We start from the raw sequence: 26,806 nt of genomic DNA on the forward strand, positions 1-26,806 counted from the left end.
CCGTGGCCCTGGGTGTCCAATAAAATTAAAATGAAACTGGAATAAAGTTTAAAGGGGATTAGTTCATGATGTCACCTGTGGTGTTCGGCAATGGATGGCCGACGCTGCTCAAGGGGACCACTGGGGCCGATGGTGACGCAGCTGGGATGGTTCTGCTCCCCACAGGTGGAGCGGGGCCCCAGGGCTACTGGTACTGTTATAAGGGTTCGTGGGCGTTGGGGTGCAGGACTGAAGATGCGAGAAATGACTGAAGGACTCAAGGGCTGTAGTTTTCTTTACCTTTGCTTGACGGTTGAAGGTGCAGTCCGGGGCATGGGTAACAGATGATACTGGGAATCCGGGCAGCCTGGAAGCAACATAGGATCCACCTAGCCAGGTGGGTTTGGAGGCCTACCTAATGCACTGTTCTCTTAGGCCCTTGCTGTTTTAAGCTCTGCTCAAGTTCCTCTCCTGCGTGTTGCTTCTAACTTGTATGGCAGACAGTGTGAGCCTATCATGAGCATTGGCTTTTCACTGGCAGCCCAGGGCTCTTTGTCTGCTGTGGTGCCTTTGGATGTTCGGTGTGGCCAGGGAGCTTGCAGTTCCCTGCCCTACAGATTCAGCTGTCAGGGCGTCCTGCACCCACACAGCCAAGGACTCCGGCGTCCTATTTTGTCAGCGCTCAGTTCTGTGGTGATCTTGGGTACAGCTCCACTCCCTAGATTCTCCTCGACTTCCCTCCTCTCCTCTCACTCTCAGACTACCGACTAACTAACTCCACCTCCAGGTCAGAACTTATAGGGAAGCTCCCCTGAAATTGGGTGCTAGAGCTCTCCCTTCTGGTCTGGAGTCAGGAAGGTGTTAGGTGCTGGTGTTACCTGGTAAGGGGACCCCTACTTGCTTCCAGGCATGACATCACCCCCTGTGAGGGAGGCAATGCCACTGTGGCAACCGGACTCATGGGATGCCACAGCATCATAACTCCTTAATGGATAGTCCTAGGGAGCCGGTTTTTATGCCATCAGATCCGGCTGGGCCTTTGCTATGCATTAAGACCAAACATAGCTTTGTTACCTGGCTCCTACTAGCCATTCAATGTATCTCCCCACCTTGGGGTGCTGGAATGGATTGAGACCCTGGAAGGTGTTTGCCATGTTCTCGGAATCGCGGAAGTAATAAAAATGCCTTAAAACATTCTCTCTCTCTCATTATTCTGGCATTTGGCAAATATTAATAATTATGGTAATTCTAATTTGACCTTAAACGGGAAAGGTTTATTCTGATTCCATGTCAGATATTGAGAAAAACGTGCAGATGTGTCTTTTAATAGAGTGTATGTAAACTTCTGGTTTTAACTGTATATATATATGTTTTATTCCCTTATAGCTCACAGGCTGTAGTCTCTTCCATCCATTTATAGGGCAAAGTACTAACATTTTGTCTATAGTAACATATCACTCATGGAGACTGGCCACCGTAAAGTCGTCAATATAGAGAGCACGTGGTTGTTACTCTTGTCCTTCCCATCTGTTCAGCCCTCCGTAAAATAGAAAGGCCATTAGAAGGTTTGAACAGTCATTATAGATGAGCAGATTGATCTGCGGAGGGAATGAGGATGTCGAGTCCATATGGGTTGAAATTCATGGAGGGAAAAATGGTAACAAAATTCTCATTGGGGTCTGTTACAAACCCCCAAATATAACAGAAAGCATGGAAAGTCTACTTCTAAAGCAGATAGATGAAGCTGCAACCCATAATGAGGTCCTGGTTATGGGGGACTTTAACTACCCGGATATTAACTGGGAAACAGAAACCTGTGAAACCCATAAAGGCAACAGGTTTCTGCTAATAACCAAGAAAAATTATCTTTCACAATTGGTGCAGAATCCAACCAGAGGAGCAGCACTTTTAGACCTAATACTATCTAATAGACCTGACAGAATAACAAATCTGCAGGTGGTTGGGCATTTAGGAAATAGCGACCACAATATTGTGCAGTTTCACCTGTCTTTCACTAGGGGGACTTGTCAGGGAGTCACAAAAACATTGAACTTTAGGAAGGCAAAGTTTGAACAGCTTAGCGATGCCCTTAATCTGGTAGACTGGGACAATATCCTCAGAAATGAGAATACAGATAATAAATGGGAAATGTTTAAGAACATCCTAAATAGGCAGTGTAAGCGGTTTATACCTTGTGGGAATAAAAGGACTAGAAATAGGAAAAACCCAGTGTGGCTAAACAAAGAAGTAAGACAGGCAATTAACAGTAAAAAGAAAGCATTTGCACTACTAAAGCAGGATGGCACCATTGAAGCTCTAAAAAACTATAGGGAGAAAAATACTTTATCTAAAAAACTAATTAAAGCTGCCAAAAAGGAAACAGAGAAGCACATTGCTAAGGAGAGTAAAACTAATCCCAAACTGTTCTTCAACTATATCAATAGTAAAAGAATAAAAACTGAAAATGTAGGCCCCTTAAAAAATAGTGAGGAAAGAATGGTTGTAGATGACGAGGAAAAAGCTAACATATTAAACACCTTCTTCTCCACGGTATTCACGGTGGAAAATGAAATGCTAGGTGAAATCCCAAGAAACAATGAAAACCCTATATTAAGGGTCACCAATCTAACCCAAGAAGAGGTGCGAAACCGGCTAAATAAGATTAAAATAGATAAATCTCCGGGTCCGGATGGCATACACCCACGAGTACTAAGAGAACTAAGTAATGTAATAGATAAACCATTATTTCTTATTTTTAGTGACTCTATAGCGACAGGGTCTGTTCCGCAGGACTGGCGCATAGCAAATGTGGTGCCAATATTCAAAAAGGGCTCTAAAAGTGAACCTGGAAATTATAGGCCAGTAAGTCTAACCTCTATTGTTGGTAAAATATTTGAAGGGTTTCTGAGGGATGTTATTCTGGATTATCTCAATGAGAATAACTGTTTAACTCCATATCAGCATGGGTTTATGAGAAATCGCTCCTGTCAAACCAATCTAATCAGTTTTTATGAAGAGGTAAGCTATAGACTGGACCACGGTGAGTCATTGGACGTGGTATATCTCGATTTTTCCAAAGCGTTTGATACCGTGCCGCACAAGAGGTTGGTACACAAAATGAGAATGCTTGGTCTGGGGGAAAATGTGTGTAAATGGGTTAGTAACTGGCTTAGTGATAGAAAGCAGAGGGTGGTTATAAATGGTATAGTCTCTAACTGGGTCGCTGTGACCAGTGGGGTACCGCAGGGGTCAGTATTGGGACCTGTTCTCTTCAACATATTCATTAATGATCTGGTAGAAGGTTTACACAGTAAAATATCGATATTTGCAGATGATACAAAACTATGTAAAGCAGTTAATACAAGAGAAGATAGTATTCTGCTACAGATGGATCTGGATAAGTTGGAAACTTGGGCTGAAAGGTGGCAGATGAGGTTTAACAATGATAAATGTAAGGTTATACACATGGGAAGAGGGAATCAATATCACCATTACACACTGAACGGGAAACCACTGGGTAAATCTGACAGGGAGAAGGACTTGGGGATCCTAGTTAATGATAAACTTACCTGGAGCAGCCAGTGCCAGGCAGCAGCTGCCAAGGCAAACAGGATCATGGGGTGCATTAAAAGAGGTCTGGATACACATGATGAGAGCATTATACTGCCTCTGTACAAATCCCTAGTTAGACCGCACATGGAGTACTGTGTCCAGTTTTGGGCACCGGTGCTCAGGAAGGATATAATGGAACTAGAGAGAGTACAAAGGAGGGCAACAAAATTAATAAAGGGGATGGGAGAACTACAATACCCAGATAGATTAGCGAAATTAGGATTATTTAGTCTAGAAAAAAGACGACTGAGGGGCGATCTAATAACCATGTATAAGTATATAAGGGGACAATACAAATATCTCGCTGAGGATCTGTTTATACCAAGGAAGGTGACGGGCACAAGGGGGCATTCTTTGCGTCTGGAGGAGAGAAGGTTTTTCCACCAACATAGAAGAGGATTCTTTACTGTTAGGGCAGTGAGAATCTGGAATTGCTTGCCTGAGGAGGTGGTGATGGCGAACTCAGTCGAGGGTTTCAAGAGAGGCCTGGATGTCTTCCTGGAGCAGAACAATATTGTATCATACAATTATTAGGTTCTGTAGAAGGACGTAGATCTGGGTATTTATTATGATGGAATATAGGCTGAACTGGATGGACAAATGTCTTTTTTCGGCCTTACTAACTATGTTACTATGTTACTATGATTCCTCATTAGTTCAAACACTTCGAGATTCGTTTCGCTGAACAAGACTTGCCCAGCACCATTCCATGCATTTTTGAAGAATCGAGCATGAGCTAACGTCATCTTATGCAGCTAAATGGGCCTCCCTATAATGTCCGGCAGACGTGACATCACATTCCAGTTTATCAAGCGGATTGTCATACCTTGTTATAGTGATGGTCAGTACACCATTAGGTCATCAGAGATCAGCAGTTCCCAGTGGAGCACAGCCGGGAGCAGGACTAGTAGTATGTACGACAGAGTTGGATTCCATCTCCAGATTTACCGAGTAAGGCTATGTGCACAAGTTGCGGATTCTCTGCGGGTCCGCAGCGTTTTTTGAGGTGCAGAAACTCTGCAGATCCGCAATTGATTTACAGTACAATGTAAATCAATGAGAAAAAAAAATGCTGTGCACACTTTGCGGAAAATCCGTTGCGGAAACGCTGCGGTTTAAAAGAAGTAGCATGTCACTTCTTTTTTGTGAATCTGCAGTGTTTTTGTACCCATTCCATTATAGAAAACCGCAGGGGTAAAAAACGCAGCAAGTCTGCAAGAAAACCGCCGCAAAAACGCACAAAAAACACTGCAGAACTACACAAAAAAAGTGACAAATCCGCAGGTGCGTTTTCTGCCAGGAGAGGCAGAATCCGCACCAGAAATTCCTAAGCCTAATCCGCAACGTGTGCACAGAGCCTATGCGAATTAGACAGGTCATATTGTACAAAATGACTTAGGGTATGTGCACACGTTGCGGTTTCTACTGCAGATCTGCAGCATTTTTGACGCTGCGGATCCGCAGCAGTTTTCCATGCGGTGTACAGTACCATGTAAACCTATGGAAAATAAAAACCGCTGTGCACATGCTGCGGAAAAAAATGCGCGGAAACGCAGCGGTTTATTTTCCACAGCATTTCAATTCTTTGTGCGGATTCCGCAGCGGTTTTACACCTGCTCCATATTAGAAAACCGAAGGTGTAAAACCGCAGTAGAATCCGCACAAAAACCGCGGAAAATCCACAGGAAAACCGCGATAAATCCTCAGGAAAAATGGTGTTTTTGCCCTGCGGATTTATCAAAATCAGTGCGGAAAAATCCGCACACCAGTCCACAGCGTGTGCACATAGCCTAAAGGTTCTTTCACAATGCGATCTTCACCACATTCACTAATCCCATGGGGGCTTACATCCAAATTTCCTCAAAACGGATTTCAGCCATATGCGTGGGCGGTGCCACTGACTATAATGGTACAAACGTAATCACTGTATGCTCTGTCGCACATCATTTTCAGGCATATACTCCTACTGGAAGCTTACACCCAGTTGCAGTCTGAGTCTGGATGTCTGCCTTCAGTAGGCATATAGGCTCAAAAATGTTGCAACACAGAGCACATGGTGCCTCCTCCTGCACCACTATAGTCAATGGCCCTGATGGAGCATACACCTGAACCCCACGTTCCGGGAGTTCCGGATGTAAGCCCTAATGGGACCACCGAACGTGGTAAAGAACGCAAGTGTGAAAGCACCCTAATTCTTGTGATCTCTCTCCTCCATCTACTACCTTTCTAATATTGAGTTCTGAATCGAACCTTTGGAGGAAATTCATCAAAGCCGGAAAATTTTAATTTCAAACGATCCGCTTATCTCGAGCAGTCAGAAATGGAAAATGATTCGCTATGCCAAAGACTGGGGAAGTTTGTTCTCTTTTTTGGACGACTGTTCTGCTGGTAAAATTGTCAGTTTCTACCGCTGCCACCTACATGGCCAATATTCCTCTGTAATCTGAAAGCACTTCATAGTCAGGCCAGAATTAGTTGGTTTCACACTTCCGTATAGAAGGGCTGCGGATGGCAGCGTACTTCCTCCCTTTTTCCTCCCTGAAACCCACCTATGCTCCGCCTACTTCTCCATGCGTCCTGCGTTGCCCAGCGTACCCATCTTTAACATTGGGTACGCAGGGACATGAATTGTATGCAGCTGCGTCCGCATTTGGCAATTTGAGGTGTGCGGCGACTGCACGGAAACACAAATTGTGCGGAGCGGGGGCGGGGTTTCAGGGAGGAAGAAGGGAGGAAGTACGCTGCCATCCGCAGCCCTCCCATACGCAAGTGTGAAACCAGCCTAAGTTGGAAAGCCTTAGCCTAAACGAAATGTGGCCTTTTGCCAAAATTGCCAACTTTTTTGGAACATCCAAGAGACTCCTGGAATAAAAGAGATACTCCATGAAAAGCATGGTAAAGCTCCAGGGTGCATGCTCAGTCCTCCGAAAAACCTCCTGGACTTCAGGAAGATTTCACCCATGGAAGAGGCAAGCAGGGTCAAAACTTAAAGATGGGTGGGACACATTGGAAAGCTTTTCTTGAAAATGGCTTGTTTTACATTTGGCTCTATATGGAAAACAATATGACAGCACATAGTGTGCGTATTGCTCCATTGTGCAAAGTCGTAAAAACTCAAGTCGCAAGTGCGTTCCCCTACAGCAGCCATTCACGCGGCTCTGTCTTGCGATGGCTTTTATTCAGGAAATATTACGGTTTAAATATAGACCAGGATTATTGCATTGTAACACTTGTGTGCCATATTGTTCATTACTGGCAATCACCAAAGCAACAGAACATGAAATAATAAGTATTTTCCTTTTTTCATTTCTACTTTAGATATACATGTTCTACACATTATTAGATGTCACTTTGTGAGGCCGGAGAACAATCGGACAGCATTGAACTTGTCAGCTTCAGGATTGATTTTCATATACAGAGCTTGAGTAGCCAATTTCCTATTAAATCAAACAATGACTGGGAAAGCCATGAGAAATAGCAACTTCAAAGAGAGCCATTTGTCCTGTGACATAGCGTGACATAGCTCGCATACAGCTAGGAGGACACGTTCTCTGCAAACGCTATGCGATTGCATGTTCTCCAGAGTGGAACATCAATGGTTAAGTGCTGATGTCATTAAATCGGACAGATCTTTAAGAACACGAAATTGGCCATTTATACCAACAGATATCTGGTTAGTATGGAACCAATTGATTCTTTAATGTTTATGATCATACGAAAGTAGAACCTTGCTATACCTGTAGTGTGGTAACCTCACGCAGAGGGTTGTGGAACCTGCCAGTCTTGTAATGTGCCTACCGGTGGCTAAGCTTTCTGTCACGATGAGCCTCCTTCCCTCCCCAATTACACACACGCAAAGTTTCACAATATATAAAAGGAAAAGTGATGTAACAGTGGGAGATATCAGACCATTTGAGATGGGCTCCTGGATTGGGACGTGTGTAACATGTAATCCCCTTAAAATATTTTTTATTAAATAAACATTAAAAATACCCAATCCCAGTGAAATATTGAAATAGATCTGTACCGTACCAATAACCTAACAGTATCCCTACACTTTACTGCTATCCCTTCCTAACAGTGGAGGTTGGCACCCTGATAGAGGCGATTTTATGGCGCCCCCACTCCGCGGCGGCTGTCCCCAACTAGCCCTGTTAATACCTGCCAAACTGAAGGTGGGAAAACAATAAGCAAAAAAAGAGATGAAGGAAAGTGCTTAATTATCTACAAAAAAGGTTCAGTACGGAAAAAACATTCCCCAAGCATATATTGCTAGTACTATCACAAAATACACAATAGCTAATAATGCAATGGCATGTAGCCATAAAGAGTCCTAGATGACACCGACTATAATAATCACTTCATAGAGGCATAAAGCCCATATTAAAAGGACTCCAAAAATCCTAGACCGAGTTGGAAACAGCAAAACACAATAATTAAACAATGAATAGCCTGGTTCAAATCATGATAAGTGACCCATCATAGCTCACATCCAAAACCATATACAGTGGCAACCCTGTGAACGTTCATGGATGATACAAACTAAAGCAACAAAAGGGTGTTAGCCCAAAAGAACTTAGTTTCCAGCCAATAGTCCCAGCCTCAACACGTTTCCCTGTCACACGGTTCATCAGGAGGCAATAAATGGAACCAGATAATCACTAGATGTAGGCATCCTGATAAATGGACATAGTCTACAGACATTATCATCACAGTCCCCATTGGGGCTCACAATCTAAATTCTCTATCAGTCTTTTGGGGTGTGAGAGGAAACCAGAGGAAATGCAGAGCAAACACAGGGAGAAGATACAAACTCCTTGCAGATATCATCCTTGGTGGGATTTGTGTTATGAACTGGTGATTCAGAACCACAATAGACCTGGTGGTTAAGAGCACACAAAGTGACCTGATAGTTACTAATAACATAGGACGAGCTCTGAGACGTGGGAACTCTGCTGACCGCAATCCCTAATCCTATCACACCACACTAGAGGTAGCCGTGGAGTGCTCCTGACCAGACCTAGGCGCCTCGGGCACAGCCTGAGAAACTAGCTAGCCCTGAAGATAGAAAAATAAGCCTACCTTGCCTCAGAGAAATTCCCCAAAGGAAAAGGCAGCCCCCCACATATAATGACTGTGAGTAAAGATGAAAATACAAACACAGGGATGAAATAGATTTTAGCAAAGTGAGGCCCGACTTACTGAATAGACCGAGGATAGGAAAGATAGCTTTGCGGTCAGCACAAAAACCTACAAACAACCACGCAGAGGGCGCAAAAAGACCCTCCGCACCGACTAACGGTACGGAGGTGCTTCCTCTGCGTCCCAGAGCTTCCAGCAAGCAAGAAAAACCAATATAGCAAGCTGGAAAGAAAAAATAGCAAACAAAAGTAACACAAGCAGAACTTAGCTTATGCAGTGAAGACAGGCCACAAGAACGATCCAGGAGAGAGCAAGACCAATACTGGAACATTGACTGGAGGCCAGGAACAAAGAACTAGGTGGAGTTAAATAGAGCAGCACCTAACGACTTAACCTCGTCACCTGAGGAAGGAAACTCAGAAGCCGCAGCCCCACTCACATCCACCAGAGGAAGCTCATAGACAGAACCAGCCACAGTACTACTCATGACCACAGGAGGGAGCTTGACCACAGAATTCACAACAGATTTGAACCCAGGATCCTAGCACTACCAAGCAACAGTGCTAACCACTGAGCCAGCGTGGTGCCTGAATATTCAAATTCTGCAGGGAATCAAAGAGTCAATAAAAGACAAATGTTCGAATTTATTTAGGAAAATCCAATTGCAAAAATGATTTCTAGCCCAAAATAATTACATGTAAATAAAACAAATGTCTGTAAAGATGGATAAACTAAAGATATATCTCATTGTACCAGACTCAGAGGCTTTATTTCTTGAAACGCGTTGTCACCTGAGGCCAATAAATTGAATTTCACAATTGTTAAGAAGGGCACTGCGAGTCCTGCAATATTCTCTGAATCCTTTTTGCCATTCAGGACTGTCTGAATTATTTGATGACCCAAATGAGATACTTTCACAATAAGTGTAATCCTTACGAATTTTTGTCATGCTGAAATCTCCAAGTATCCCCTGCTAGTGCAGTGTCTTTGCGATTTGCAATGTGCACTGTGCGATATGCACAATGACAGCGCACTCTCTTGATCAGCAGTAATGAGCCAGCAACATAGCGGTGTTTGAATAGCCGTTGTGCAGAGACCAGTGATGACACATGCTGGGGCGGTGCTGGTTTCTGCATGCTGGGTATTGTGACAACGTGCTCTGTTACAGACTCGTTACTACTGATCTGAGGTGGAAGAGAGAGTGCACTGTCATTGTGCACATCATACAATGACAGAGCAGGGACTAGATGAGCCCTTGAAATGAGCGCCACTTATGACACTTCATTTAAGGGAGGGGATCAAAGGTTGCGCTACTGTCCATAGCCTCTGTATCCTGATGAAGCTTCATTTGAGTACCCCAGAATGTACTGGTATTCTCAAACGAAGCCTGTCATCAAAAAGGAAGTAAATAAAAATAAGATAAGTAGTTAGATAGTATAGTTAGGGAAGATAGGGGATTTTTAATTAAAGTATATTAGAAAATAGCTTAGATTATGGCACTAAGGGATTTGGCATGGAAATGACTTTGGACCACCCTTTTAACATTACATGAATAATCCAGTGTTGCGAGATGAACACAAATTTTAGGCTACTTTGGTCTACCTATGCCTAACCTTTTGGCTCTAGTAAATAATTTTCCATTGAGATAGGATAGGTTCATGTAGTATGGGGATATATTGTTTTAAGCCTACAATCATCACAGTGTTTAAAGAACATTACATTCATTGTAGGTCATGATACCTATGAACCAGCCAACACAAACACACAATCAATAGGACTTTCTGTTCGATAGAGCGGTTCTCGGCCATATCACACTCTCATGAATACCCTTATAGAGACCTACTGATATAGGTAACATGAGCATGGGAAAGAAACCTCTTTAGTCGTAATTAAGACCTCTCCAGCCAGTGTCAATCACTTAGAAAACAGATGACAGAACCGCTTTGACTAAATGACATTCCCCAAATGCAGGCAATCATTTTTCAAAGCTGCTCTGCTTTCACAAATAATGAGTAACCCCCCAAAGCTGAAAGTATTTAAGTAATTTACCCCCTCCATCCACCCCACCCCCCCTTTAACCACCAAACAGGGCACCATGATTGACCATTTCACATCAGGTAGGTAGGATTTGTTTTTTACGACTAAATTTAGTGCATTCAAAGAACAGGGAGAAAAGATAAACAAGAATTTTGCAAAGGATCTGAAATTTAGAGAGATACAGAACAGATGGCCCAAAAAAGAGCTAAAAATATCCCGCATCCGAGAAAATGTGTCCTGAAGAATTAATGGTACATCGGGAATAACGCCTCATTATTTCTATTCAAGTTCAAAGCAGAGGAAAAGAAGGAGAAATAACTTTAGTAGGGAAAGTCGGACGCACCGAGTGATACTGCAGGATATCCTGCCCTTGACTCATTGTTTGTCCCTCTCGGTATCTGGCATTTCATTGTTTTTTTTTTTCAAGTCCTAACCTTAAAAGTGCGTAAATTAAATTATTAGAAAAAGAAAAATGACACTTCAGATATAGGGTTCAAGTAATTGTTTATTGGGATGTTTCACTCATAGAGAAGGAAATAAGTCTTTATAGGGCTGGCTCAGAGTCCTTCCGACAGACTATAAAATATTGAGTTCCGGTCTACACATCATTTTCTTTTTTTTGGAAAAGAAAATAGATTGATGCAATTTTGCAAAAAAGAAAAGAAAAAAAACTTCGGGTTGTGAACTTTTGAATTTTATGGCAGGAGGCAAAAACTAATGTTACATTGCAAGGTCAACATCAATTATAGGTTTTATTCGATGGTGTACATATAAGTAAATAAAGGACTAGAGTTGGAGCAAATCAATTCAGAAGACCCCGTCCATCGGCCATGTCAGTGATCTGTGGACACTGGACAGGAGCCTTGAGAACCGCTTCCAACCTGACGGCATCCGCGACTCTCCTTTGGCCTCATGTGATGTCACATGTGCAGCGATAACATCGCGTCTGACTGGCTACTCAAGAGGAGAGCCGCTAATGCCGGGAGGTAGAAAGCTGTTTTTGGGGCTCCTGTCCGCTGGTCACCTAATGAACCGGGTACTGTCAATGAATTTTTACTAACGCTATGAAGGATCTTTATATTACTACTGTCGGATCTGTCACTGGGTTTTCCATGAAGGTCTCTTCACAAAGACCGATAATGAAAACGATTCTTCCCAATTATTGACCATCTTAAGCACTCGTTCATTTGCTGATTTGGTGATTTATGTGGGACATTAAATCATCGTTGTCAAGAGCATATCTCCTATAGGGGATGTGCTGCCAGAGATATGCATGTTCTATGGGTCAGAACTGTCCTGTCCTCATACAGTTTGTATCGGCCCATGTGAACGGGCCTTTAAAAGGGTCTCGGTCAACTTACTTATAGTCAATCAATGCTTGTTATTGACAGAAATCAAATCTTGCCATGTAAATCAATCACTTGCCCACTTTTCGTATCTTCTTTTAAATTCTCACAAATACATGTGTGACGGGGTGCCTAGCTATATTCATAGACGTTGGATGGGGTGGTTTAAAAGTTAAAATGGGCCTTCTTTTGGTGTTGCACCAGTTTACATACCACTAACTACCTAGGAATTGGTGTTTGTTTGTCCAATCTCCTTTCCGAGGTCCTTGGCTGATTGACTGAGGTGCTTGTTTTCTAACTTTCTATGACCTATCAAGTAGTAGAACGCTGAAAAGTCTATATCACCTATTAAAGTAAGGGGCCTTATCTGCAGTGGTGTAAGTAGAGTCCAAGGGATCCCAAGGCAAAATTTGGACCTGGACCCCCCACAGCAGCATTTTGCTCAGTTACATGGGCCCAATAGTGATGCCAAGACCTATAAGACATATATGTTCACCCTTCCTAGTCAAACCTGAGGCCAGTCAGTTCAAGTTAATGATGGAGGCTACAGTGGAAGAGTTATAATGTTTCTACATGGTACCAAAGCACCTAGTGAAAGTGCCCCTGACTCTTTTCCCTCTCATTATTCTCTAATGTTACAAGATAGAGGTTTGTTGGGGCCATCATGCTAAGTGGAGGGCTAGCGGGGTCATTATGTAGTGTGGTGAGGTATGGGGGGCATTATACTGCATGTAGGCCCATTATACTGCATGGAGGGCTGTGTGGGGTCAGACTTTGCTGTGGGAGTTGACATGGGGTACTGTAGGGTCATCATACTGTGCGTGTGGAGGAATTCACTGTGGGGGTATCATACAGTGTTTGTGGGGCACTTTTGTTGGCATCATACATTATGGGCCCAATGAAAGTGGTATCTAGGGCTTCAACAGGAGAAAAATTACATTGTAAAGGCTGAAAATATGTGAGATATGCTCTTCCGCGACCACACTGAATATTGATGTTTTTTGTGGGGAGTCCAATTAGAACTTCTGCTGTGGTGCCCCATAATTTTTATGTATGCCCCAGCAAACAGGTATCATTGTATTGGTACATTAATGATACGAAAGTCAACCTTCAAGAAGGGGAGGGGCCTTGCTAAGTTTTGACAGGTAGGGGAAAAAGGAGAGGATAACCCATGGGGTAAAGTAAGATGGGTGTCACTGTAACATTAGAAAATAATGAGGGGCACAACAGTCAGGGGTGCTTTCATTAGGTGCTTTAGTAGTACGAGTAAATATTGCAAAGTCCTCTGCTGCAACCTAGAAACAGGTCATGCTTAAAAAGACAAAAAGGTGATTAAACTTTAGCTAAACTTTAAAACACTTCTAACTTCACACAAAATAACATATGCGTCACAGTGGCAATATTGTGCATGCATTACTCCTTTCATCACATGTGCCGTGTATATACAGCGCAAGTTGGAAGAGGGTGTATGGAGCGGGCTCATGCAGTGAGCCTGCCCGATACCTGGCAGACGATGGTTGTGTACTACAGCCAGCACCTGATGCTAACAACCACGGGTGTAGCGATACTCTGCCTGCGGTTGTTAGCCTGTTAAATGCCGCTGTCAATCTCTGATTTAACTCAGAGGCATCGCGGCATGTAGCACAAGCGATTCACAAAATCAGTAAAAAGTAAAAGAAAAAAGTTTTAATAAATATGAAAAAATATATAAATGAAATTTCAAATCACCCTCTTTTCTTCCCATTGAAAATAAACATATAAAACATTTTTAAAAAATACACACGTGGTATCAACGAGTTCAGAAAAGTCCGATCTATCAAAATCGAAAAACCGGATTGGTAAACCCCGTAAACGGAAAAAATTCTAGAACCCCAAAATTACATTTTTTGGTGGCCACAGTTTTGGTGGCCACAGCCATTTGTGTAACAAATGATCAAAGAGTCACATTTATCCCAAAATGGAACTAATAAAAATGTCGTCTTGCCCCTCAACAAAAAAGCTGTCACTCAATTCTATTGTATGAAAAATACAAATGTTTCGGGTCTTGAAAAATGGAAACACAACTCCAAAAATTTTCTTTTGCAAACTTCAGATTTTTTTTCATTACTAAAATGATTTAAAAAAAACTAGACTTGTTTGGTATTGCTATAATCATATTGATGAGGAGCATCGTGTTGCATGGTGATTCTAACCACAAAATGTACATCGTAAAAGCAATTCCCAAAAACAATGTCAATGTGTTTTTTTTTCTTACAATTTCACCACGCTTGGAATTTGTTTCCCATTTTCGAGTACACTGTGTGGTAAAATGAATGGTGTCGTTCAAGAGTACAACTCATCCTGCAAAAAAAACAAGCCCTCATATGTTTATGTGGAAAGACAAATAAAAGAGTTATGGCTCTCGGAAGAAGGGGAGGAAAAAACGGAAATGAAAAAACAAAAATGGGCTGCGGTGTGAAAGGGTTAAAGAACATTACAATCAAATAAACTAATTTGTTAAAAAATGCTTATTTCATCAAATGTAACTTCTACTTACTGCTATAGGATTTACAAAGCTGCAATAATAAGAATGTATGCAGTAAGCTCCTGAGCTCCTCCTAGTGGTGGCTGCAGGCAGAATTTTAGTTGTGTGATACTGAGTTTAAATCATTACAAATCTACATTATGAATGAACCAGCCATAAAAATGAAATAGACTGGACATTTATTTAAGGGAAACATCTAACAGTGACACAAGGTCTACTGTCTATTTAAAATCCTAAAAGAGTAAAAAGAATGACAATGTGGTGGACCAAGGCTGGGGATCTGTGGGATGCTTGCTAGAAGTTTTTAGCAGTAGAATTGCTTGATATTTTCTATATAGTCCCAAATACATGGATTTTATGTTGGGCTTAAGAGCTTTAGTGTTTATCAGATTTGCTGAAACAAGATCAAGTCAAGCGATCATGTCAGTAATCTGTAGCCGCTGGACAGGAGCTCTGAAAACCACCTCTTTTCTGACAACATCCTCTGCTCCTCTTTTGATTAGCTGGCCTGACGCGACGTTATTGTTGCGGTGTGCCAGGCCAGCAAAAGAATCACATCAGGTAATAGTTGGTTCTATGGACAGCTGTCTAGTAGCAACAGACTAATGACATGGTTGCTGGATTGGGTCTTGTGAATCAATTTGGACCAACTTCACTTAGTATTGTTCTCAACACACAGATGGCATAGTAACATGGATGAACTTCATTCTGGTATTAAAAGATGGAACTTTACTCCAGATGTAGCATAGATCAAAGCTGTCACAGGCAATAGCACTTAGTTTCGTGGTTGCACTATATGACACCCAGCTTGGCAGTTACACTCAATAGAATACAGCTTGGTGGTTACACTTTATTGAACATACATCTTGGTGGTTTCTCATAGCTTCATAGTTACACTCTATGGCACACAGCTTGGTGGTTACACTCTAGGGCAAAAAACTTGGTGGTTACACTCTATGGCACAGAACTTGGTGGTTACACTCTATGGCACAAAACTTGGTGGTTACACTCTATGGCACAGAACTTGGTGGTTACACTCTATGGCACAGAACTTGGTGTTTACACTCTATGGCACAGAACTTGGTGGTTACACTCTATGGCACAGAACTTGGTGTTTACACTCTATGGCACAGAACTTGGTGGTTACACTCTATGGCACAGAACTTAGTGGTTACACTCTATGGCACAGAGCTTGGTGGTTACACTCTATGGCACATAACTTGGTGGTTACACTCTATGGCACAGAGCTTGGTGGTTACACTCTATGGCACAGAACTTGGTGGTTACACTCAATAGAATACAGCTTGGTGGTTACACTTTATTGAACAAACATCTTGGTGGTTTCTCATAGCTTCATAGTTACACTCTATGGCACACAGCTTGGTGGTTACACTCTAGGGCAAAAAACTTGGTGGTTACACTCTATGGCACAGAATTTAGTGGTTACACTCTATGGCACAGAACTTGGTGGTTACACTCTATGGCACAGAACTTGGTGGTTACACTCTATGGCACAGAACTTGGTGATTACACTCTATGGCACAGAACTTGGTGTTTACACTCTATGGCACAGAACTTGGTGGTTACACTCTATGGCACAGAACTTGGTGTTTACACTCTATGGTACAGAACTTGGTGTTTACACTCTATGGCACAGAACTTGGTGGTTACACTCTATGGCACAGAGCTTGGTGGTTACACTCTATGGCACACAGTTTGGAGGTTGCACTAAATATATACAGCTTGGTGGTTATACTTTATTGAAATAATCAGCCACAGCTTAGAATAGCCAAACCATTGCACAACTCTCAGGGTAAACAGTATATAGCAGCTAGAAGAGTTTTTCCCAATTATTAAAACATAACCTTTATTAGTTAGAGTAAAATGGACAAACTAAACACATACAATAAACAAAAATAAGTGCTCATGCCGAAACTGTGCTCTAGTACAAAAAAAATTTGGCTTGATCTCACCAATTATGGACGAATGGGTACCCAAACTGGTTATAGGGGGTCCACGGAGGGTCCAAGAAGGCAGGGTGGGGTAGAGGATACGGGAACCTTTCCCTAAACCCCTGTCGTGCCCCAGCAGTAGCTCCTGTCCTCACACGGACAGGCCCCAAGTGAGCCCTACTATGGACACCCCCAACAAGAATAAGAAATACAGACGCCTCCTTCCCAAGCCAATTTTTTTTTACTAGAGCAGTTTTTGGCATGAGCACTTATTTTTGTTTATTGTATGTGTTTAGTTTGTCTATTTTAATCTAACTAGTAAAGGTTGTGTTTTAATAATTGGGAAAAACTCTTCTAGCTGCTATATACTGTTATACTTTATTGAACACACCTTTGTGGTTTCAGACAGCTTGGTGGCTACACTCTATGACACACAGGTTAATAGTTGCACTGTATTGCACACAGCTTGGTGGTTACACTCAATCGCACACAAACTGGAGGTTGCACTACTTGGCACCCAGCTTGGTGGTTAAACTTTGTGGCACACATCTTGGTGGTTTCAGACAGCTTGATGGTTACACTCTATAGCACACAACTAGGTGGTTACACTATATGGTACACAGCTTGGTAATTACAGAATTTGTCTCACAGTTTAGTGGTTGCACTGTATTGCACACAGCTTGGTGGTTACACTCTATGGTATACAGCTTGGTGGTTACACCCTATGTATACAGCTTGGTGGTTACACTCTATGGCATACAGCTTGGTGGTTACACTGTATGGAATACATCTTGGTAGTTACACTCTATGGCATACATCTTGGTGGTTACACTCTATGGCATATATCTTGGTGGTTACACTGTATGGAATACATCTTGGTGGTTACACTCTATGGCATACATCTTGGCGGTTACACTCTATGGCATACAGCTTGGTGGTTACACTCTATGGCATACATCTTGGTAGTTACACTCTATGGCATATATCTTGGTGGCTACACTCTATGGAATACATCTTGGTGGTTACACTATATGGCATACATCTTGGTGGTTACACTCTATGGCATACAGCTTGGTGGTTACACTCTATGGCATACAGCTTGGTGGTTACACTCTATGGCATACAGCTTGGCGGTTACACTCTGTGGCATACAGCTTGGTGGTTACACTCTATGGCATACATCTTGGTGGTTACACTCTATGGCACATAGATTGGAGGTTGCACTATATGGCATACAGCTTGGTGGTTACACTCTATGGCATACATCTTGGTGGTTACACTCTATGGCACATAGATTGGAGGTTGCACTATATGGCATGCAGTTTGGTGGTTAGACTCTATGTCAAAAAGCTTGGTGCTTATACTTTGTTGCACACATCTTGGTGGTCTCACAGAGCTTGCTGGTTACACTCTATAGCGCAGAGGTGGTTATGCAGCGTCCCAGAGATCTGGTCGTTGCAGTATGACACTCTGCCGCTAAGGGGAGTGATGGCACGTCTGATGGCACTGAAGGAATTCTGCTGACCAGGTATCACTAGCACACATTACACTTCACACTCCGGCCACTAGGGGGAGCAAAAGGCTTTATTTATTGGGCCCCTCCTCACACTGGTAAAACCAGGGGTTGGATAGAAAGTTAGTCAGAAGCTGACTGGGTTGGATTCAGGCAGCATCCCGTGGCAGGGGGTGTTGCAGGGAGAAGACACAAGGGGGTCCCTGTCAGGCGTGGGAACCTGGCGGGCACCTAGCGACCAGAACAGAATGTTACGGAACCGCGCCTGCACACCCCACGGCGGTATCCTAAGAAAGAGACACGAAGCGAAGGATATTGTGAGACAGTGAGAAACGAGATCAAGCACAAAGGAGAGCCAGTAGGAGTCGTACCGTGAGACCGAGGCAACATCCTACTGAGGCGCGTAGTCGGTGGCCGGAACACCGAGGGAGTAACCGACTCTACGCCTTACTTCAAACTCCGCAGGACAGTTAATTATAGGTTGGCTGTCTCACCTAAACACCTACGAAGACATAGGGGGCAACAGTGGGAGAGGGGCGTCTCTAGGGTCCCGGAAGACCTCCAGGCCTTCCCGTCATACGGGTGCGTCCTAGCCATAACATACCTGGGGGACGTTGAACTAGAAACATCTGGAACATATTAGAAAGAACGAACGAACGAGAACAGAAGTTGTGAGGACTATTCCGAATGCTCAGCAGGGTAGCACTACAACACACAGGCGCTATTGGTAGGCAACGATTTCCACCTGCAAAGGGAATTCTGGAAGTGCCCATCGGACCGGCCGGTCTCAGATAGCCCTGTTAAGCGTGCTCTGGATTGTGGATCCTAAAGTCTTCAGTAAAGAGGTAAAGAGACTGCAACTTTGTGTCCTCGTTATTGACTGCACCTCACACCATCACCATCCACCTTACCGGGAAGCCCTGGGGACATACTTCACCTGTGGGAAGGTATACCATCCAGCTGCCATTCCATCACCCCAGCGGACCCCACAGCAGCGTCGGTTGCCCTGACCGAACACCACAGGTGGCGTCACGAATCCCTGACAGACTGTACTACCTTTATTGGATGCCCCTTAGCAGGGTCACGGACCGAGTATAGCCACCGTGACAGCTTCAGAACCAAACCAGAGAGGCCCGGTACCGAGAATGCGTGGCTCTGTGTCTGGGGCGCTCCAACTTGGCGTCACAAACAGGATCGTACTTAAGCCTGAAGAATTGGGTCATGTGTGTCTTGGAACTGTGGTTGAATTGTGCTTGAACCGTGGTTTATTGCAAAGACTGTGTATTGCTATCTGCCGCAAGATTCCCGACAAAACCACCGCTATTACAGCGCCACGAGGAGCGCAGGAGAAGAAGAAGAGCGTGGAGTTGTGGGCGTGAACAAGCTGAAGAGCGCGAATGACAATGGCCACCCAGTCTAAATATCTATGTACCTTGAGGACGTGTCCATCAGCGGCCGAGATCCGCCTCCTGATCCTCAGTGGAGGGCGGAGACAAAGGAAGCAAAACCGCCCACGAAGGAGAGAGCGGGAAAAGGACAAGGAGGGAGAAGAAGTGAACTACGTGGGAGACACCATGGCCAGCCGACCGGGATCGGAGCATGGGGTCGGAGCAGAGGACTCCCCCAGCTACCCAGAGAGATACCATGGCCAGGCATCACCTGTTGGCCCCGACTTCTTGCAGGCCGGAGTGGACGAGCTCAGCGATCAACTCCGGCGGACGCAGCTGAGCACTGAGGCTGGGTGGAAGGAGACCGTCATCAGGGGCCTCACCAGACGTCTGTCGGCAGCCTCGTCTGGTCCGGAGCAAGAAAGAAGTTCTAGCGCTCCGAAGCCAGAAAGCAAGGCCCTGCCGGAAAGCGAGATACTGCAAGCAGAGATGACAACACCACAGCGCAAGACCCTGCAGTCAGCGTTCCAGATCCCAGCGGAGACGGAGCAGGCCGGCACCAGAGGGACCGCATCTGAAGCAGGTATGAAGAACGACCCTGCCCCAGTGACAGAAGACCTAATGGTAGGCTCCGTAGCAGCGCCACCTGCTGCCATGACTAAGACTAACTCTGAACTGACAAATCCTAATACTACTACCACAGTGAGCATTATTGCCGCTACTGAACCTACAACCAAAAGAGACATTCGAACCCAGATTATACCTGAAGAACCGATTAGTGACATTGATACCGCATCGGATGAGAAAAGAGATATGCGAAGCCATAAGACCCCCTTCTGGAGTGAGGGAGCCCCTTATGTGGCACCTGGTAGCCGCCAGTATCCAGCTGGGCTACTCCGACCGGTGCTACCCCCTGATTTACAGTAACAAACCTCGGAAGCCTGAAAATGTACATAGTTAACTCTTTATCTTCTTGTTTTCCCTACTCTTTTGCTGCTTAAACCTGTCCAGGGTTAACTCTTAAAGGGGTCCCTTTGTTTTCCCGGGATCCCTCTTCTTTTTGTTTGTTCATCATTGTTTCCAAAGACTGCCAGATCATGAACAGTGAATGATTCCAAAACTGTGTTGTATATAGTTCGCGCCTTATTAAAGGCGCCCCCTACTGGTTTTACATCGAAAGAAGACTTTGCGAAGATACTGTTTTTGGACATGATGTAGAAGGTCTTGCTTTCATTGGACTTGCAGACAGAGAGAATCTGCACTACCTCAGAGAGACTTGGTTCCCTCTTAAAGGGAATGTTCACATGTTGCACTGAAGTTATGTTGCCTTGAGAAAAGTTGGAATGTTAATAATGTTGAAATTTAGAATAGTTTGATAATGTTGATAGAGATTGAGAACAGGAAAGATTGAAAGTATACCCGTAGGGGTTAGAGAGAGAGTCCTCCTGAGAACTGCAGAACGATAGTTGGTTGCTGATAGAAAGACAATGACTGTAGGCCCAGCCAAGGAGCTAGGTGGTCCTGCATTGGTGAAGCTAGAAAGAAAAGAAAAAGTTGAGTTTGTCTTATAGTACTTTATGGTAGGCCTTTATTGGGTTCAGCTTATATGCCCTTAAAGGAAAAGTTAAATTATTGTTCAGAATTTGCACTTAGTAGAATACCCGGAAGGGTACCAGAAGTTATTTATAGTCAAAATGTTATTTAAAAATATTTAACCTTGTTTTGTTTGTAACGTTCAAGTGTCCTCACCTCCCATAAAGGGAAGCCTTGTTATATTTACTTGTTTCAAGCATTCCAGAATTTTGTATGTCTTTTGCTGACATGTATTGTTGTTCTTCTTCCCAGTCCAGGAGTACTGGATTTAACCGGGGGGGAAGTGCAGCGCCCCAGAGACCTGGTCGTTGCAGTATGACACTCTGCCGCTAAGGGGAGTGATGGTACGTCTGATGGCACTGAAGGAATTCTGCTGACCAGGTATCACTAGCACACATTACACTTCACACTCCGGCCACTAGGGGGAGCAAAAGGCTTTATTTATTGGGCCCCTCCTCACACTGGTAAAACCAGGGGTTGTTTGGATAGAAAGTTAGTCAGAAGCTGACTGGGTTGGATTCAGGCAGCATCCCGTGGCAGGGGGTGTTGCAGGGAGAAGACACAAGGGGGTCCCTGTCAGGCGTGGGAACCTGGCGGGCACCTAGCGACCAGAACAGAATGTTACGGAACCGCGCCTGCACACCCCGCGGCGGTATCCTAAGAAAGAGACACGAAGCGAAGGATATTGTGAGACAGTGAGAAACGAGATCAAGCACAAAGGAGAGCCAGTAGGAGTCATGCCGTGAGACCGAGGCAACATCCTACTGAGGCGCGTAGTCGGTGGCCGGAACACCGAGGGAGTAACCGACTCTACGCCTTACTTCAAACTCCACAGGACAGTTAATTATAGGTTGGCTGTCTCACCTAAACACATACGAAGACATAGGGGGCAACAGTGGGAGAGGGGCGTCTCTAGGGTCCCGGAAGACCTCCAAGCCTTCCCGTCAAACGGGTGCGTCCTAGCCATAACATACCTGGGGGACGTTGAACTAGAAACATCTGGAACATATTAGAAAGAACGAACGAGAACAAAAGTTGTGAGGACTATTCCGAATGCTCAGCAGGGTAGCACTACAACACACAGGCGCTATTGGTAGGCAACGATTTCCACCTGCAAAGGGAATTCTGGAAGTGCCCATCGAACCGGCCGATCTCAGATAGCCCTGTTAAGTGTGCTCTAGATTGCGGATCCTAAAGTCTTCAGTAAAGAGGTAAAGAGACTGCAACCTTGTGTCCTCGTTATTGACTGCACCTCACACCATCACCATCCACCTTACTGGGAAGCCCTGGGGACATACTTCACTTGTGGGAAGGTATACCATCCAGCTGCCATTCAATCACCCCAGCGGACCCCACAGCAGCGTCGGTCGCCCTGACCGAACACCACAGGTGGCGTCACGAATCCCTGACAGATTGTACCACCTTTATTGGACGCCCCTTAGCAGGGTCACGGACCGGGTATAGCCACCGTGACAGCTTCAGAACCGAACCAGAGAGGCCCGGTACCGAGAACTCGTGGCCCTGTGTCTGGGGGCGCTCCAGTTACACTCTATGGCACACATCTTGGTGGTCTCACAGAGCTTGGTGGTTACACTCTATAGCGCACAGGTGGTTACACTCTATGGCACACAGCTTGGTGGTTGAAGTCTGATTTTTACTGTGCATTAAGCAGATTTAACAAAGGCACCATGAAGGCAAGGATTCTTTATTGCTCTCTTTCTCTCTGGTCAAAGCTTGTGTTGCAATGGAACAAATTAGCTGAAGAATGTCCAGAAACTATTCAGTCTCAAAGCACAATTCCTCACCAGACACACCAACTCACAGCACAGTTTCACAGTTTACTTTTTGCACACTATGCCACACTTGTGAATGCTAGAGCTGACAAAACTCAACACTATAGTTATAGACTAGTGTCCTTCCTACAATGGAGCTATGCAGTGCCACAGCTGATTGGGGACCGCACCTCCGCTCCGCCTGCCTTCTCTGCACAGACGTGGACAGTAGTCACCATTTTTAAAGGCACATTAACTGAAAAATATGCTAATGACATGTCTGCCCTTATGCAAGACACAACAATAGAATAAAACATAGGGACAATTGGAAAATGTGTCACGACTGAAGAACAACAGTACTAAAAATCTGTGATAGTTGGGGGTCCTGTTAAAGATTTTGGGGCCAATGATCTTCAAGTTATATAATTGAACATGTGTGTGCCTCATTGGCAGCTAAACGTTTCTGAATCCTAATTTAATTCATCCCAACTTTCGTAGTCATTCATTTGAATGAAGCCAACATAGACCACATTTTTGCCAGGGCGGAGGTCAGACAGTGTCCCACGGTGAGTTAGCTTTATCGAGTGAACGGCTATGCTGGGGCTCTATCGGAATTCTGTTTTTTTGGGCCTTTCCACAGAAATCTAAACATAATACTCAATAGAGAACACTGTACTAAAGTGAACCTAGCCCAATCCCCGCACAATTTTTATACCAAATTCTGCAACTTTATAATGCCAAAAAATCGGGTCGAGAGCAATATTCTTTTGAATGTAGGCTATAAAGTTTCATTCATACCTATGAATTTGGGGGATAGGTCCTCACACAATGCAATAATTATTTTCTTATTTTAGATTTCTTATGTGCAAACATTGTGAAAATGAAGAGCCTAATGAGATACCCACTATTGTCTTACCTTTACTGCATTACCATATGGAAAAATCACATATATTTAACGTGAAAACCAACAATTGCTGTTTTTTATATATTAAAGTACTAACAAAAAATGTATAGATTTTGTTAGAAATTTGACTTTGGGTTGATTGTACGAGCAGCATACTAAAAAAAAAGGAAAGTCGAAGCTTTGAGGATTAATTCCTGGGAGGCTCAGATTTCAGACCTCTTGAATGTTTTAGCTATGTGATGACTTCCCGACATAGGGCAAGACTTCTGCCCAGAAATCCTGAGGAAGGACACAATGAGGTCATGTTAGGTTCCAACGCTGGGCCATACTCTGCAGTAATCAATACATAATGATCAGCAAATTATTCACATACTTTCTGCCTGGTCCACAGAACAACGATTCTTGTACTTTCTATTGGAATGTAGAACAGATGGCCGCGTTATGGAACAGACGTCGCTCCGAAACAGAAAAGGCTTAGAAATACGACCCCGGTCACCCTCCTGTATGGTTATACAATATATTTCATAGAATACTGCAGGTTGGAGATATGTATGGCATATCCGCCTAAAAAATCCAGGCATTTTATTGACAATTACGCCATAAAAAAAAAAAAAAAAAAAAGTAAATATCAATGTAATCACTAAGACGATGTGTAAAATGTATTCATTTATTTTTTTAAATAATTCTAAAAAAGAGCACTGCCACATTTTAGGCCCCTTAGCTCCCGCCATTCTGTTTTGCCGTATGGTTATAGATTTCCAAAGATGTTTCTGTATAAACTGATCATTGGAATATAATGTGTAAAATTAAGCTAGAAAATTAATAAAAAGTCTGATAAATTTTAATTATCGGTGAATAGTCATCTTAGTGTTCCGGGCATTCTAAGGAGTCTTGCACTCCGGTCATTAAACATACCATTTCTGGCTTTATTCAGAACATGTGCATTGAAGCGAGGTGTGCTGGCCTTGATATAGCCAGCACATTGTTCTAGATGTCCAAAGCTACCGTGTCATAACATATACTGACATACGGGACATTAATCAAGCCTGGAAGGGAGTGTTTCTCAACTATTACTCCTTATAGGGAATTATTCACCAGGTTTTTGCCTAATGTAGGGGCAGAGATCCTGATTCCAGTGATGTGTTACTTATTAAGCTGCCTGCTGTAGTTTTGATAAAATCACAGTTTTATCATAAGGAGATTATCACTAAAGGACTGGTAAACCTGTTGCTAGGTAGTCATTCATATGCATGAGTTCTGTACCATATAACCCAGCTCCACCATTGATTGGCAGCTTTCTGCCTATGCACAGTGTACACAGAAAGCTACCAATCAGTGCTGTGGGTTATACAGAGCTCAGCATTCAGAGAACTTCCAGTTTTGCATTAGAGAAAACATTGATTTTGCAAAAAAAAAATAGGGAACGCACAATTTAGTATTAAATTAATGTATAGGTGCACAAATAAGCTATGTGGCCAATATATAAACACTGCGATGACTGAATACAGGAACTCCACTTTTGCTGTGAACATTAAAAACAAAAGGTTTGATTTTTTTAAATCAAAAGTGCAAAAGCCAAAAAAAAAAACACGAGATGGCGAACCTAAACATGGATTGTCCCTATCACTAATGTCCTACCTCTCCATGAGCCAAACCATGGGAACTGGGGAAGTGAAGGATACAATGATTTTATCAAAAACAGCAAGCAGACCAGTAAGTGACACATCTCTGGAATCAGGGTCGCCACTCCTAAATCATGCTGCTCTCAGGTAGGGTAGCAAAACCATGTCTTTTAAGAGAAAAGACTGCCCAGTTGACACTTCCTCGACATTTTATTTCAGATGCCCCAAGATGTCCCTCTGATAACGTCACCTAGCCATCAACTGTAATCTGTGGGTCAATCCGGCAGCAACCGTTCTCTTATCCTGCAGCACTTCCGCAGGTGAAATGAGGAATTGCAGTATATTGATTAAAATAGAAAAAGTTTATTAAACGCATGAGCTGAGTCCTCCATATTCTGTTTGACTTTTTTTTGAGTTTTTTTGCAAGCTTTTGGCATTTAATATATATTTTTTGTGTCTGCATTAGTCATGAATGATATGATTTTTTTTTACAATTATTAGATTGCAAGCTCCGGTGGCACGAGAACCAATGCTAATTTGTGGCTGGTGAGTTGTAATAAATGATGGTGCTTTATAACGGGATAATAGCACTCAGGAGGCATTACACGATCCCAAATATCTGCCCATGACCACCCGGAACAATGCAGCTGTTCTGTATGTCATTCATTCAAGGCAACGCTGCTCTCGAATGACGAGACTTCAAGACTCCTGTCTCATGTGAGACCTAACACATCTCTAATAGAAGACCCCCTGGGGATTTTTTTCAAAGGTTTTTTTTTTGCTTTTTCTTACTTTTCCTCAATAATCCCCCCCCAAAAAAGTAAGAACCCGCTCTGCAGCACAAATCCAGGCGACAGGACATTATGGGGTGCACATCAACGTCCATTCTTGCATCTGGATTATAGGGAGGAATCTTAACCCCTTCATTCTTTCTTCCAAGAGCCTTAGAATTTTTATTTTTTATTCAACGAGATCTTTTTTTTTTTTTTGGGGGGGGGGGGATGAGTTGAAGATTGGAATGTCACCATTGATTTTACCAAATAATGTACTGAGGAATGTTAAAAAAAATTCCAAATGGTGTAAAATAAATATAATTATTCTTTACAGGTGATCTTCTTAGAGCGAAAAATGACCTGGTACCGTGGTCCTCCAGGTCAGCGGGATTAGGGCCGACCATATTTGTATACTTTTTTGGGATAAAAATTCAAAACGTCATAAAAAAAAGTTTGGTCTTACGTCTCCATTTTCCGAGACCCATAACTTTTTTTTCCAATGACGGATGTGTGTGAGGGATAGGTTTTTTTTCTGTTTGTGGAGGCTGATATTTGTATTGATACCACTTTGGGGTATACAACGTTTTAGTTGCTTTATATTGCATTTTTTTTTAAGGAGTGGTGACCCCAAAAAGGCAATTCTAGCATT

This window comes from Ranitomeya imitator, chromosome 5 (assembly GCF_032444005.1).
Source record: "Ranitomeya imitator isolate aRanImi1 chromosome 5, aRanImi1.pri, whole genome shotgun sequence".
NCBI classification, from domain to species: Eukaryota; Metazoa; Chordata; class Amphibia; order Anura; family Dendrobatidae; genus Ranitomeya; species Ranitomeya imitator.